This window comes from Mytilus galloprovincialis, chromosome 12 (assembly GCF_965363235.1).
Source record: "Mytilus galloprovincialis chromosome 12, xbMytGall1.hap1.1, whole genome shotgun sequence".
NCBI lineage: Eukaryota > Metazoa > Mollusca > Bivalvia > Mytilida > Mytilidae > Mytilus > Mytilus galloprovincialis.
This window is the reverse complement of record NC_134849.1, coordinates 43,172,651-43,184,491: the sequence shown is the minus strand read 5'-3', so window position 1 is coordinate 43,184,491 and position 11,841 is coordinate 43,172,651. Positions and strand designations below refer to the sequence as shown.

The 11,841-nt window shown below is 30.5% G+C and overlaps 2 long non-coding RNA genes across 2 annotated transcripts in view; both read left to right on the top strand.

Annotated features, from left to right (window-relative positions):
* Positions 1-11,841, top strand: part of LOC143053841 (uncharacterized) — a 67,074-nt gene that overhangs the window by 32,383 nt on the left and 22,850 nt on the right. The gene's annotated exons all lie outside the window — the stretch shown is intronic.
* On the top strand, positions 4,312-6,981 carry LOC143053843 (uncharacterized). Its single transcript, XR_012971478.1, has 3 exons — positions 4,312-4,496; positions 5,124-5,201; positions 6,078-6,981. It is a non-coding gene; the product is annotated as an uncharacterized LOC143053843 (long non-coding RNA).

The window sequence follows — 11,841 nt, the reverse complement described above, 5'->3', positions numbered from 1 at the left end:
TTAAGAATCATTTTTACAACTTATTTTCAATAGCTGCAAATGTTAAATAACACCAAGATTAAAAGATATATATATGTTAACTTGTTACATTTGCAAATGGGGTAAATAAACTCATCATAAATACTAGGATTGAAATTTTACATTTACGACGGACGGGTATGTCGTTTACAAAAGACTCATCAATGATCCTCGAGTAAAATTTGTGAATAAGGTAAAATGAAACTGACCATTTAACTTCAAAAAAGGCGAAGCGCAAACATTTTTTTAGTTTTTCAACGCTATCTTCTTCACCACAATATGTGTCTTCATCAAAATTGGAAATGATAATATTTTTTAAAGAAAAATCTTTACCTTCGTCGCATTATACTATTAACAAATTCGAAATATACTGCTTAACAAAAAAGTTAAGCAACAGATACATTCAAGTCAAATTTATCTTAATTTCTGTCCAGTTTTTCCATTTTCAAGTATCACGCATTATGGTTCACTTTCTTTCGTGTAATAATAAGATCACTTGTATACTTCTATTAACACACACAATAGGTGTTGTTTATTTGTTGAAATATATGATTAAAATATGTGCTGCTGAACTTATTTTACCCAGTATAGTATAATAGACTAGTATTTCCAAGACAATATATATTGTTCAATTTTCTGTGGTGTTTGATAATGACCCAGTGACCTACAACTTTTATAATAGATAAACCACATGTTGTGCACATTGGCAACGCTTCTGAATCAGTATAAAAAGTATGAATTATTTGTTAAACTAGTGTAAAATGTGGTGTGGAATAATTGGTAAAGGCAAAAATATCCGGCTATTTAAATTGACCCGATAAGCTAACATGATTTTGAATTGATTTTGGAAATATTACACTTAATCCAAGTTTACAATTTTTTATTATGTATATTTTTTGTTTTTGTTTGTTTTGCAAATATAGAATTATTATGTTGAATATTTTAATGAGAAAACCTTAAATAAACCATTTTTTTTTCTTTTACTGAAAAAACAAATGGGATTACTAAACCATCATAGCACAACCAAGTAAAAAAGTGTCCATTAATTTATACTAAAATTATAAGATCATAGAACATTCACATTCCGTCAAAATGAAGATAAATAAAAAAAAATCGTTAAGGAGGAGTAGGCGTTGTTTATGTTGTGCAAATGGAATGAATAATTCCCCTATTCAATCCTTCTTCTGGCCAATTATTTGAAAAAGGGGGCCTTTGATTACTGTTACCCTAGCTTGCATGCCCTTCAACATAATACATCCCCCAAAGAATATAGATTGCATATTCATATAAGTCTGAAAATCAAACCTAATAGAGTTACGGAATCAGATGTTTAGGCTGACATTTTTTGTTGTCAATTTACATTTGCTCAGGTCTGTCTACATGTTCACCAGTTTTTGAATCATCCACTAGTCTGGGTTTTTTTTACTTTCACAAGTCTCTCTTACATGCCGAGAAATCCTAGCTAAAAATTCCGGTGGACCTCCTACGGCACCCATAAGTAGATACAGATTTAATTTCATTCATCAAATTAATTTATGACCTTTATGTACGTCTCGCTAAGAACACGACCATATACCAAATGGTCAATATTAATCATCCATGTAATTTGCTCTATGTGATATTTGCAGAATTTCAACGGAGGCAATTTCTTGGCATGGACCCCTTGTCTGTCTATATGATCCTCAACAGTCTGACTATGCGTCCACAAGTCTCTGCGTTTTCACCGGTCTCTATGTGTCCGTCAGTCTATCTCCGTGTTTACAAGTCTATCTATATGTTTTTCCCGCCAGGTTACGTTTCTACTAGCAGTTTGTCTCCATGTTCTACACGTCCACCAGTCTGCTTATGTATATACCAGTCTGGCTACAAATTTACAAGAATATTATTTGCATCATTTACTAAGCCTGTCTGGATATGTCGTCTGTTGGATTTGCTTGAATCTCAAATTCTGAAGATGATGATATATCTCATAGTAAAGTTGTTAATACAATAATGTACCAGTACTTCAGGGACGACATAAAAAATCAATAAAGGATAAAAAAAAAACTTAATTCAAATAGTTAGGAAGGGGTCAAATTGCTGCAAGTTTTGTATAAATTGACATCGATTTTACATACAATGTATATTCTTATTGGTCAATCATTTTTTCCCAAATTAAGTTAAGAGGGTGGGGGAGGATGTTGGGGGTCAGTGAAAAAACTATATGAATTAAGTTTTCATCCATCATTGAACTTTTGATGTCGTCTCTTAGTCTATCAGTTTCCATCTCCATGCAGGACTCGAGTTCTGATAAATGTTCTATAACAGTTAAAGATTCATCTATACAGTACGTTCTTCTGAAATTTAAGTCAGTCTTCTCGGTCAGAAGCAAAGGAATGCCCGATTAGCGCTGCTGGATTTGCCAGGGGCAAGTGGAGGACGAGTAGATATCGACACGCTTATTTCAGTTATTCGACGAAGAATTTCAACACATATCTCATTTAACACCAACATTACACAATAATGTACGTCAACATGGAGTCAGTAACTGAGGTAACATTAAAATAATTTAGAGTCAATATCTTGGATAATTCTGATTTCTGTATACAGTTTATAATACACATATCACTGTCATGAATCACGGTTTTTTTTTATAGTAAGAAGGCTCTTACTATTATCGGAACTTTGGGATAGGACAATTTCTTTCCCTTCCCCCTTTTTTTGCAATGTCCGTTATTATTTTGTCTCTCTTTAGTAATATATCCGTGAACACTGTGAATAGTAAACTAGGAATAGATAGTAAATAGAAAACCAATTATTTTGTAGTGTATTTATGTTCTAATGACACAAACAGACGCGAAACAAAATAATAATAGAAAACGTCGGAAAAAATAACAGATTTTGGAAAAAAGGGTAGGAAAAAAATGTCCTGACCCCAAATACCTATGCCCACTATTAAAGCAATAATTTGAAAAATATATATTAAGGGTTAAACAAATGTGTGATTATAATGAGTCCAGGTAACTCGATCAACTTGATTTATGTATGAAAAATTATATTTATTATCTGGTCATGTCCCGCGGTTTTTTGTAATGTTGTTAAAATAACAGTGTAAGTTAAGACCAAAAAGTATACCAGGAAAATACTTTATTATCTGTACTAGTTAATTTCTGAAGATCATATTTCTGTCATGTATTCTGTAATTCACATCCTGTAAACCCTTATAATAGCGTATATTATCTCAATCTATCAATTAGGATACATTATTTTATTTGGCTTACTAATATATTACTGGTATTTAGTGCGACCGTGCACCTTTCGGTTGCCTCGAGTGTTTTCTATATTGCAATGTTTACTCGTCATGTTGCGGGATTTTCAAATCTGAAAAGAAGAACAGCACGATTTTCGATTTGGTGACCGTATTACTTATAGATATTTATACATTACATAACCCTACACAATCAATTTACTTTTTATGATTATTCTGATATGCATGCGCAATATATTTTATTCCCAAAACCTTAAGTTATAAAAAGGAGGTGACAGGGTCAGGGCGTCGACGTGCAAACCCAAATTATTATTTAAAGATTATTGGATAGTTTGCTTGTTCTATAGGTACATGTACCTAACTTACCAGGTGACAATACAAGTTGTACCCTTGATATTGGTATACAATCAAATTCTTAGTGATATATAAATAAGAAGATGTGGTATGATTGCCATTATGGGCTTTGCTCATTGTTGAAGTCTGTACGGTGACCTATAGTTGTAAATGTCTGTGTCATTTTAGTCTCTTGGGTCAATGAGACAACTGTCCACAAGAGACCAAAATGTCCAATGAGACAACTGTCCACAAGAGACCAAAATGACACAGACATTAACAACTATAGGTCACCGTACGGCCTTCAACAATGAGCAAAGCCCATACCGCATAGTCAGCTAAAAGGTCCTGATATGACAATGTAAAACAATTTAAATGAGAAAACTAAGATATGTACATTATTTATGCTTTATACATGGTATATGAAGATTAAAAAGATTAAAGTAAACAATGTTGTACATGTATGTTTCTAAAATATAAGCTATCCACAAATGACCAACTGATGTCAATGCAATTACTAGCCCCACACATCATACATACATGTAGGTCACCATACTTCCTTCATTTATATTATAATTATTGCTTTTTATATACAAAAATGTACATATTACTACATTTCAGCGACTCGAAGTTTAAAATGCATTGATATAACAGAATTTAAACTTAATATTATATTTGTATGAACATCATGATGAATATTTACACTATCTCAAAGAGTTTTTATTTTACTTAGCTAATACAGATGATGATGGATTCCCAAACAGAAATCTTCATGACTGATCAAGGTGAAAAAATTGAAGAATTGCATCAATTGTTACAGAGAATCGATTTGCAAGCAGAAACAGGTGCTCAAAGATAAGGGAATACAACAGCCATACATGCTCCTTTACATGTAAAGGTAAATATTTTATATATATATTGTCTACATTTTCTGAATTTATGATTTTTAAAAATCTTTCAAAAGATATAAATGTACATTGTAAGTCTGACATGTAATTCAAATCAAGACATGCCATTGTCTTTGATAAAAGATAGAGTTACATGTATGCCTTTTTAGTGTTATCAGCTTATATACTTGCTTAGCCTTGTTAAAATCTATAAATATACCTCATATGACATGTATGTTGAAAGGTCTGTCAGAATATATACATATATATACATGTAATCATCATGATCATAATGTTTCAAATAGCCAAATATTGTAATTAATTTTTGGGGCCCTTTATAGCTTTTTGTTGGGTGTGAGCCAAGGCTCTGTGTTGACGACCTATAATTGTTTACTTTTATAAATTATTATTTGGATGGAGAGTTGTCTCATTGGCACTCACACCACATCTTCCTATATCTATAAAATATATATATTAAGTATTCAGAATTCTGTACACCCTTTCCTTTGCTTAGACCAAGTTTAACAAATATGATATGCAATGTTTATGATATATACTAGACTTGCTTGAAAATGTTTAAATTCAACTAATTATCTCCTGGCAATGTACATTTAGTTTATAATTTTTTTATTTTGCAGTAAGCAGCTGTTCCTGATGCTTATAGGCATAAACAATCTAGTCTGGACATGTAAAACATCAGCTGGTTCTATTTTGAAGTAAGCTATTTAGTAATTACACCAATTTGACATGACTAGACCAAGTCTTTTGATACATTAATAGTACTCATTGTCATAATTGTACTAGCTTTTTATTGTTTTATATATTTTATGGAAAATACTGTTAGTTGAGGCCTGCAAAAATAAATTTATAAGGAGATGAATTGTGGTTGCCAATGAGAGTAGAGACATCTAAGTAACAAATAGCATGAATAGAGTCATGGGTAATTGAATTCATACTCATATTACAAAAGTGTCACAAAATAATTGCAGGAAAAAAAAACCAACAACAAAAAATCAAAACAATTGTGTATTTAGTAGAATAAGCAATGACTGACTTAAATCTTGTTTGAAAATTTTCACATTTCTATTGATTAAATATTAATTTATATCAAATAATAAATAGAAATAGGTTTAATAAGTTAAAAGGGCAGTAATCCATTTTCAGATTTTTTGTTTGTTATATTGTATATAGCTGATTGCTCCAATTGTTCATCATTTCGTCTGTTCTGCTTCAGGTTCAAGTTTAGGTAAATGTTTTGGTCAGGATAGTTGTTAATGCAATCAACTTAAAAATAGATACACATGTGCCTTATGTTATGATCTTTCTAATGATAGAATAATGGTTTTGACCCTAATTTCATGGTCCATTGAAAATAGAAAATAGAAAATTTATAACTACTTCTAGCTATTCTTTTAATAGAGTTATTCCACAAGATATTTTTGGGTCACTCATTAGAATATTTTTTAAATATATGAGTTGATTACAATTGCATTAAAATAGAATAATTGCATGCAGAAAATTATTGCTTTTGTCACATAGATATCACTAGTCAATTTAATAAAATTAAACAGTTTTTAATTACTTTATTACAGAAGCTACACAATAGAGCTAAGGTCCTATAAGCCAAGAAACTGCCAGTGTCAGAAGAGGACAAACTAAGACAGGCCATGAAAACTGATATAATGTCAAGTTGGGACAGTGATTCTGTAGATAAACTCGCCTGATCACAAGACCTTGGATTTGACTGTCACAAGATTTTAAATCTTACATGGATAGACTTAAGTCATTTACTAGACTGTAAATACCAGAGACAGCTGAATGCACAAGGCAAAAAAGCTGAGGTCCAAGTAAATCAGAGAGGCCTTGTCCCAAGAAATGTACAGAACTTGCATGGTTTTTGTTTAAGAGCATAAGACAAAATATTGAGAGATGTCAATGAAAATTTCTTTGAATTTTGATAAGGACCAATTCAAAGGTACACTTTTGGAATTTGCAAGAACAAAAATACCTATATGATTACATTTGAATTATAGTTGACAGTTTTCAGTTTAAGGGGAACCTCAGAAAATAAGTCAAATGGAGGGGTTTGGTTTATTGAATTTGATTATTTTTTAAGGTAAAACAGATGAATTATCGCTATTGAATTTCAACATTTGCATTTTACTATTAAAATTATTTACAAGTGCAGCATATCGATGACATCAAATTATGTTATTGTGTTTGGTTAAGCTACATATTCCTTTTTACTTAAACTTTCTGTTGCCTTTACAAATTAATAAAATGCTGAATAATAATTTGAGTGTGGGTCATTTCAGTGTCTATTTTAGCTGTAAGATTTCACCATATTATTTATAATCGCTTGGTCAAAGGGAGATAACTTTTTGTATCTTCACATTAAAAAATCTGTGGAGAGGATTATGTTAAATGTGAATAGTTGAAAAATTAGTTACTGCCATTCATTATAAATAAATTTCTATCAAAAATAAGGCTCAAAGAACTTTTTATATACACATGGAAAAAAGTATTGCAACACCTTGATTTTTCAAAAATTGAAAAATCAGCCTCTTTTTTTGGATGATATATGATAAGATATTTGTATAATATTATTGAAACATAGTTTATGATAACATTGGCATTGAAACGAACAAAAAATGTTTTAAAAAAAACCATTTATATAACCACAATTTTAATAACAAAATGAAGCGTTTTTTGTACAAAAAAATGCATTTTACAACTTTGACTGTAGTCGAACTTTACAATGTCAGACATTTCAAAATTAATCTTCAGATGACTGTTCACATCATGGTTGATCGTTACACGCCAAAGAATTAGTACTTTGTGTGCAGCCTCCATTCAAACGGATAACCGCATCATAACGTCTTCTGATTCCTGCCAAAAATCGACTAATTTGTTGCTAAGGTAGCAGCAACCATTTCTGATGAAGGGCATTGTTTATTTCATGATGTGTTTGAACTGGGGTGTCCTTTCGCGCACTTCCCGCCCAATAGTGTCCCATATATGCTCGATATGGTTCAAATCTGGGCTACGATCCGTCCACGGAAGATGACCCGAATTCCATTGGAACAATGAATCTTCCTCCATGATGCTAATTTTCAATTTTAGCGAGCTCTGCACTACATTGGATACGGAAAACTGTGTGTCTGTTCGTGAACAAAGGTCTCCGAAATGAATTATTCATTTGATGCATTTAATATAAAATTAAATGTATATATTATGCATATTAAATTTCAAATTAAAAAAAATATTATGGATTTACTTTGCTGGAAAATTTCTAATTTAATATAGATTTAAACTAAATTTAATATTGCAAATAAATTCCCAAATTTCAACCTAGTTTAAAGGTATTTTTAAATCTAAATAAATTTCAAATTTCAAGAATTTAAATATAGACTAAATTTGAATAAATTTCTAATTTAAAGATTTTTTTATATCAATTAAATTTGATTAAATTTCAGATTTAAAGAATTTTTAATATAAATTAAATTTCAATAAATTTCAAATTTAAAGAAGTTTGAATATAATTTAAATTTGAATAAATTTCAGATTTAAAGATCATTGAATGTAAATTAAATTTGAATAAATTTATAATTTAAATATAAATTAAATTTGAATAATTATGTAATTTTATTACATGTAAATGCAAATAAATTTCTTGTTTATGACTTATTTAAATTAGAACTTACATCCAATTTAATGAAAGTTTAAGTCAATGTAAATCCTGTATAACTGATGTACTTACAAAACAATAGTGCAAATGAAGAATAAAGAAAAGGCAGAATTTTTCCCTCTGCTTTTTTTTTGGGGGGAAAAGGGATGTTTATTTTTACTTTAACCCAAATATCTGGTTTAGACACATCTAATTGAATACAACACAAAAATTAGAAAAAGCAAGAAGTTTCAATGATTATAACTTTGTAGCTTCTGATCAAATCAAATTGATTCTCTAACCATTCTGATCCATATTTACAAAGTATAAATTTGAAAGGCATGGATTGCTACTCTGTTTATTTAAAGAAGAATAATATTTGTGGTTTCAAATGGCAATGTGCAAATATATAATTTGTCAGTTACATTGAAGACATTATTTTTGAGATGAAACTTAAACTATAATCCAAAGAATACATGTCATTCATTTGCAAAGCTCAATACCATTTTATAAGTATGCTTTACCTATATGTAAAGAATGGCACTCCATCTGAATTTGTATAAGAACTTGAAGGGTTAGAATCTAAGACATACAAAAAACACAAACACCAGGTAAAAACTATAGGACAAGGCAATCTATGTGTGATTTGGATTTTGACAATTGCAGCAATAAATAATACAGGAGATAACAAAAACTTTTGGACAAAACATAACCAAGACAAGACAAGACAAGTTTATTAATACACTCAGGCACATATTGTGTGCAACAAGAGCAGCAATATGTAGTATACAAAATAATAAATTGCTCAATAAATATTACAAATAAAAAATAACGCAAACCTTTTATCACTACGGGTGAAAAAGAAGTTTTCAGTATCTGTGAAATAAGTTTAGGATAGTACTAGCGTAGAAATAATTTTTCAAGATAGATTATTGATAGAGTTCATGCACTTCGCACTAATTTGTATAGGCCAGGCTTTAAATTACGTATCAGGTTCGTCAGAATTAATTCTATTCCGCTTCAGCATTTCCCGCAGATTTGGTATCGGACGATTCCATGAGTTAAAATCACTGGGTCGGGTCGAATTAATTAATGGACATTTATCCGATAATTCATCGGCTTCAAAAATTTGGCTGTTTCTGTTCGGTATTTCCTTGCGATCCATGTATTTTGATACTCTGTCATCGTTTGTTTTGTACAATTCTCCTTCTATGAAAAGTTTATCTCTTATCAAAACAGCTTTTTTTCGGTCTTTCTTTGCCTGCTTTAAAACAGGATATAGGCTTTTCCTCTTCTTTTCAATTTTTACAGGAAATTGTGCGCGGACAGAAATGTTTGTCCCCTTTAATTTGTGACAGTTCCTCATGACTAACTGTTTATCTTTCAAAGATACAAACTTAATCATTATATATTGTCTTTGCCTTCCGAAACGATGTACAGAAACGAAATTCATATTTTCAACGATTCCGAGTTTTTTGCGGATAAAATCCCTTACAATGTTCTCTGTATCCCCATTTGGCTCGTGCTTTAATCCGGATATAATGATATTGTTAGTCATTGATCTCCATTGTAACTCTTCGACATCGCTCTCCATATTTGACAATCGGTCATTGACGCATTTTATATCGAATGTGTTTTCTTTGTTATCTTTTGCTTCTTCTAGCAATGATATTTTCGACATATTTTCTTTGCAGCGATCTATAATTTTATGCACAACCGTACTCATTTGTTCTCCTTTTTCTTCGATCATTTTATTTCGGTTCAACACAATTTCGCACTTCTGTTCCACGTGTTCAATTCTTGTTATCATTGCGTCTAATTTCCCCTCAAATTGCGATATCCTTGAAACTTCCCGCTCAAGCTTTCCACATTTTGTCTGGAGATCTGCCACGACAGCAAGTACAGAGTTTAAAATAGAGATAGTTTTGGTATCAAGTGCTTTGTATTCCGACATTATTATTCAAAATATATATAATAAAGTTATTGTTGTTGCAATTGAACGCCGAGAGAACAATGGAGAACAATCAATCTCCACTAACAACCCGACGACGTTAGCAACATTAGCTTTAGCTACAAATCTCTTGTAGTAAACGAAATATTCAGAATATTTTTCATTATTGTCGTGAAATCTGTAAAGTTGTTGAAAAATTGATTTTACCGTTCGAATAAAATCCTCAAAATCTATGACTCCATTCCATTTGTTAAGTTTATATGCTGGCCTAGATCTTACTAGTTAGAGTTTTTGCAGGAGCAAAAAAAGCATGACTGTCCTTGCCAGTACTTCCGCCAAAAAAAAAAAAAAAACATAAACAACAATTTCCAGCATTGTCTAATTGTCATCCTGTCTTCATGGTCTTGGGCAAAGTTATATTTACTTCTAATCAGGTCAGAAGAATAAAAAAAACAATTTTGTATTATCTCCCTTTGTATATACTTCAATAAATGAAAGAAAGTATCTAACAAATTTATTTTATTCAGATACTGACAAAATAGTGTTGCTTTGGTGAGAAATTAAAATACAATGTCAAAATGTTTTTTATACAATTTTATTATCCAACAAATAAAAAAAAAACTTTTTGTTTCAATAAGTCCAGTTATCAAAGAATCTCATCAAATTCAAACTAATCAATAAAATAATGGTAAGTGACAAATCAACATGCTTAGATGGTTTAAGAATCATAACAATAGGGTTATAACAAATAGCAAACAAAGCCACCTTAAAATTTCAAGTTTGGCATCATAAAAATATTAATAATCTCCCTTGCTAGCATTATTTGTCAATTATAAAAACTTCAAAAAGCAAAACACTAAAAACTTAACGTTATTTACATGATTAACATAATTGCTAAATTCAAAAAACAATCCTGCTTATCGAACATTAATTAAAATGTTATGGGATTTCATTCCAAATGCTGTATTCAAAAATAAAAATAATAAGGTGTAATGTACAGATGTAATATTTAAAATATGTACAATTGAATAAAATAGCACACTTGTAAATAAACTTCTATCAACAAAATTATGTAATGTCAAGCAAAAAATTATCAATATTGAATGTACTTGGGACAATTGAAGAAAATAATAAGTTTATAGGTTTAAAAATATCTTTGGTGTTTATTGTCTCCTGATTAGTTAAAAGTTTCAGCTTTATTTTCAATGTTTACAAATTTTATGGCAAACCGCACACTCTGGCAGTGTGTATTAATATGTCAACATGTTTGTACATTGTTATTGTTAATATAAGTAATATACACATGGAAAAAAGTATTGCAACACCAAATTGAAATTGAAATTAAAAAAACACTTTTCATTTTTTTGTGATATAATTTGGTAAAATAGAACTACTTAAACATTATTTAAGTATCACCTGAGTTTAATCAATAAATATCGACTCGGTAAGTTTTTATCTGCACATGCAGCTACTGTACCCGTAAACAGCAAAACAGGTGTTTTCATCCTCATTGTTTTCAACACTTTAAATAACCAAAATTTTAAAGTTATGTGATTGACACCTTGTAATGGGTCATCGACAACTCTTAACTGCAGCAAGATGACAGATTATCAGCATGAGTGAAGCAGGAGGTCGCTGTAATAACTGCACGTTTTGTTGGTCATCACCATTCCACTAGAAGTCGTTTTGAGAATTAAAAATGACACTAAACGATGTTAAAGACCTTCCGAAATAAAGA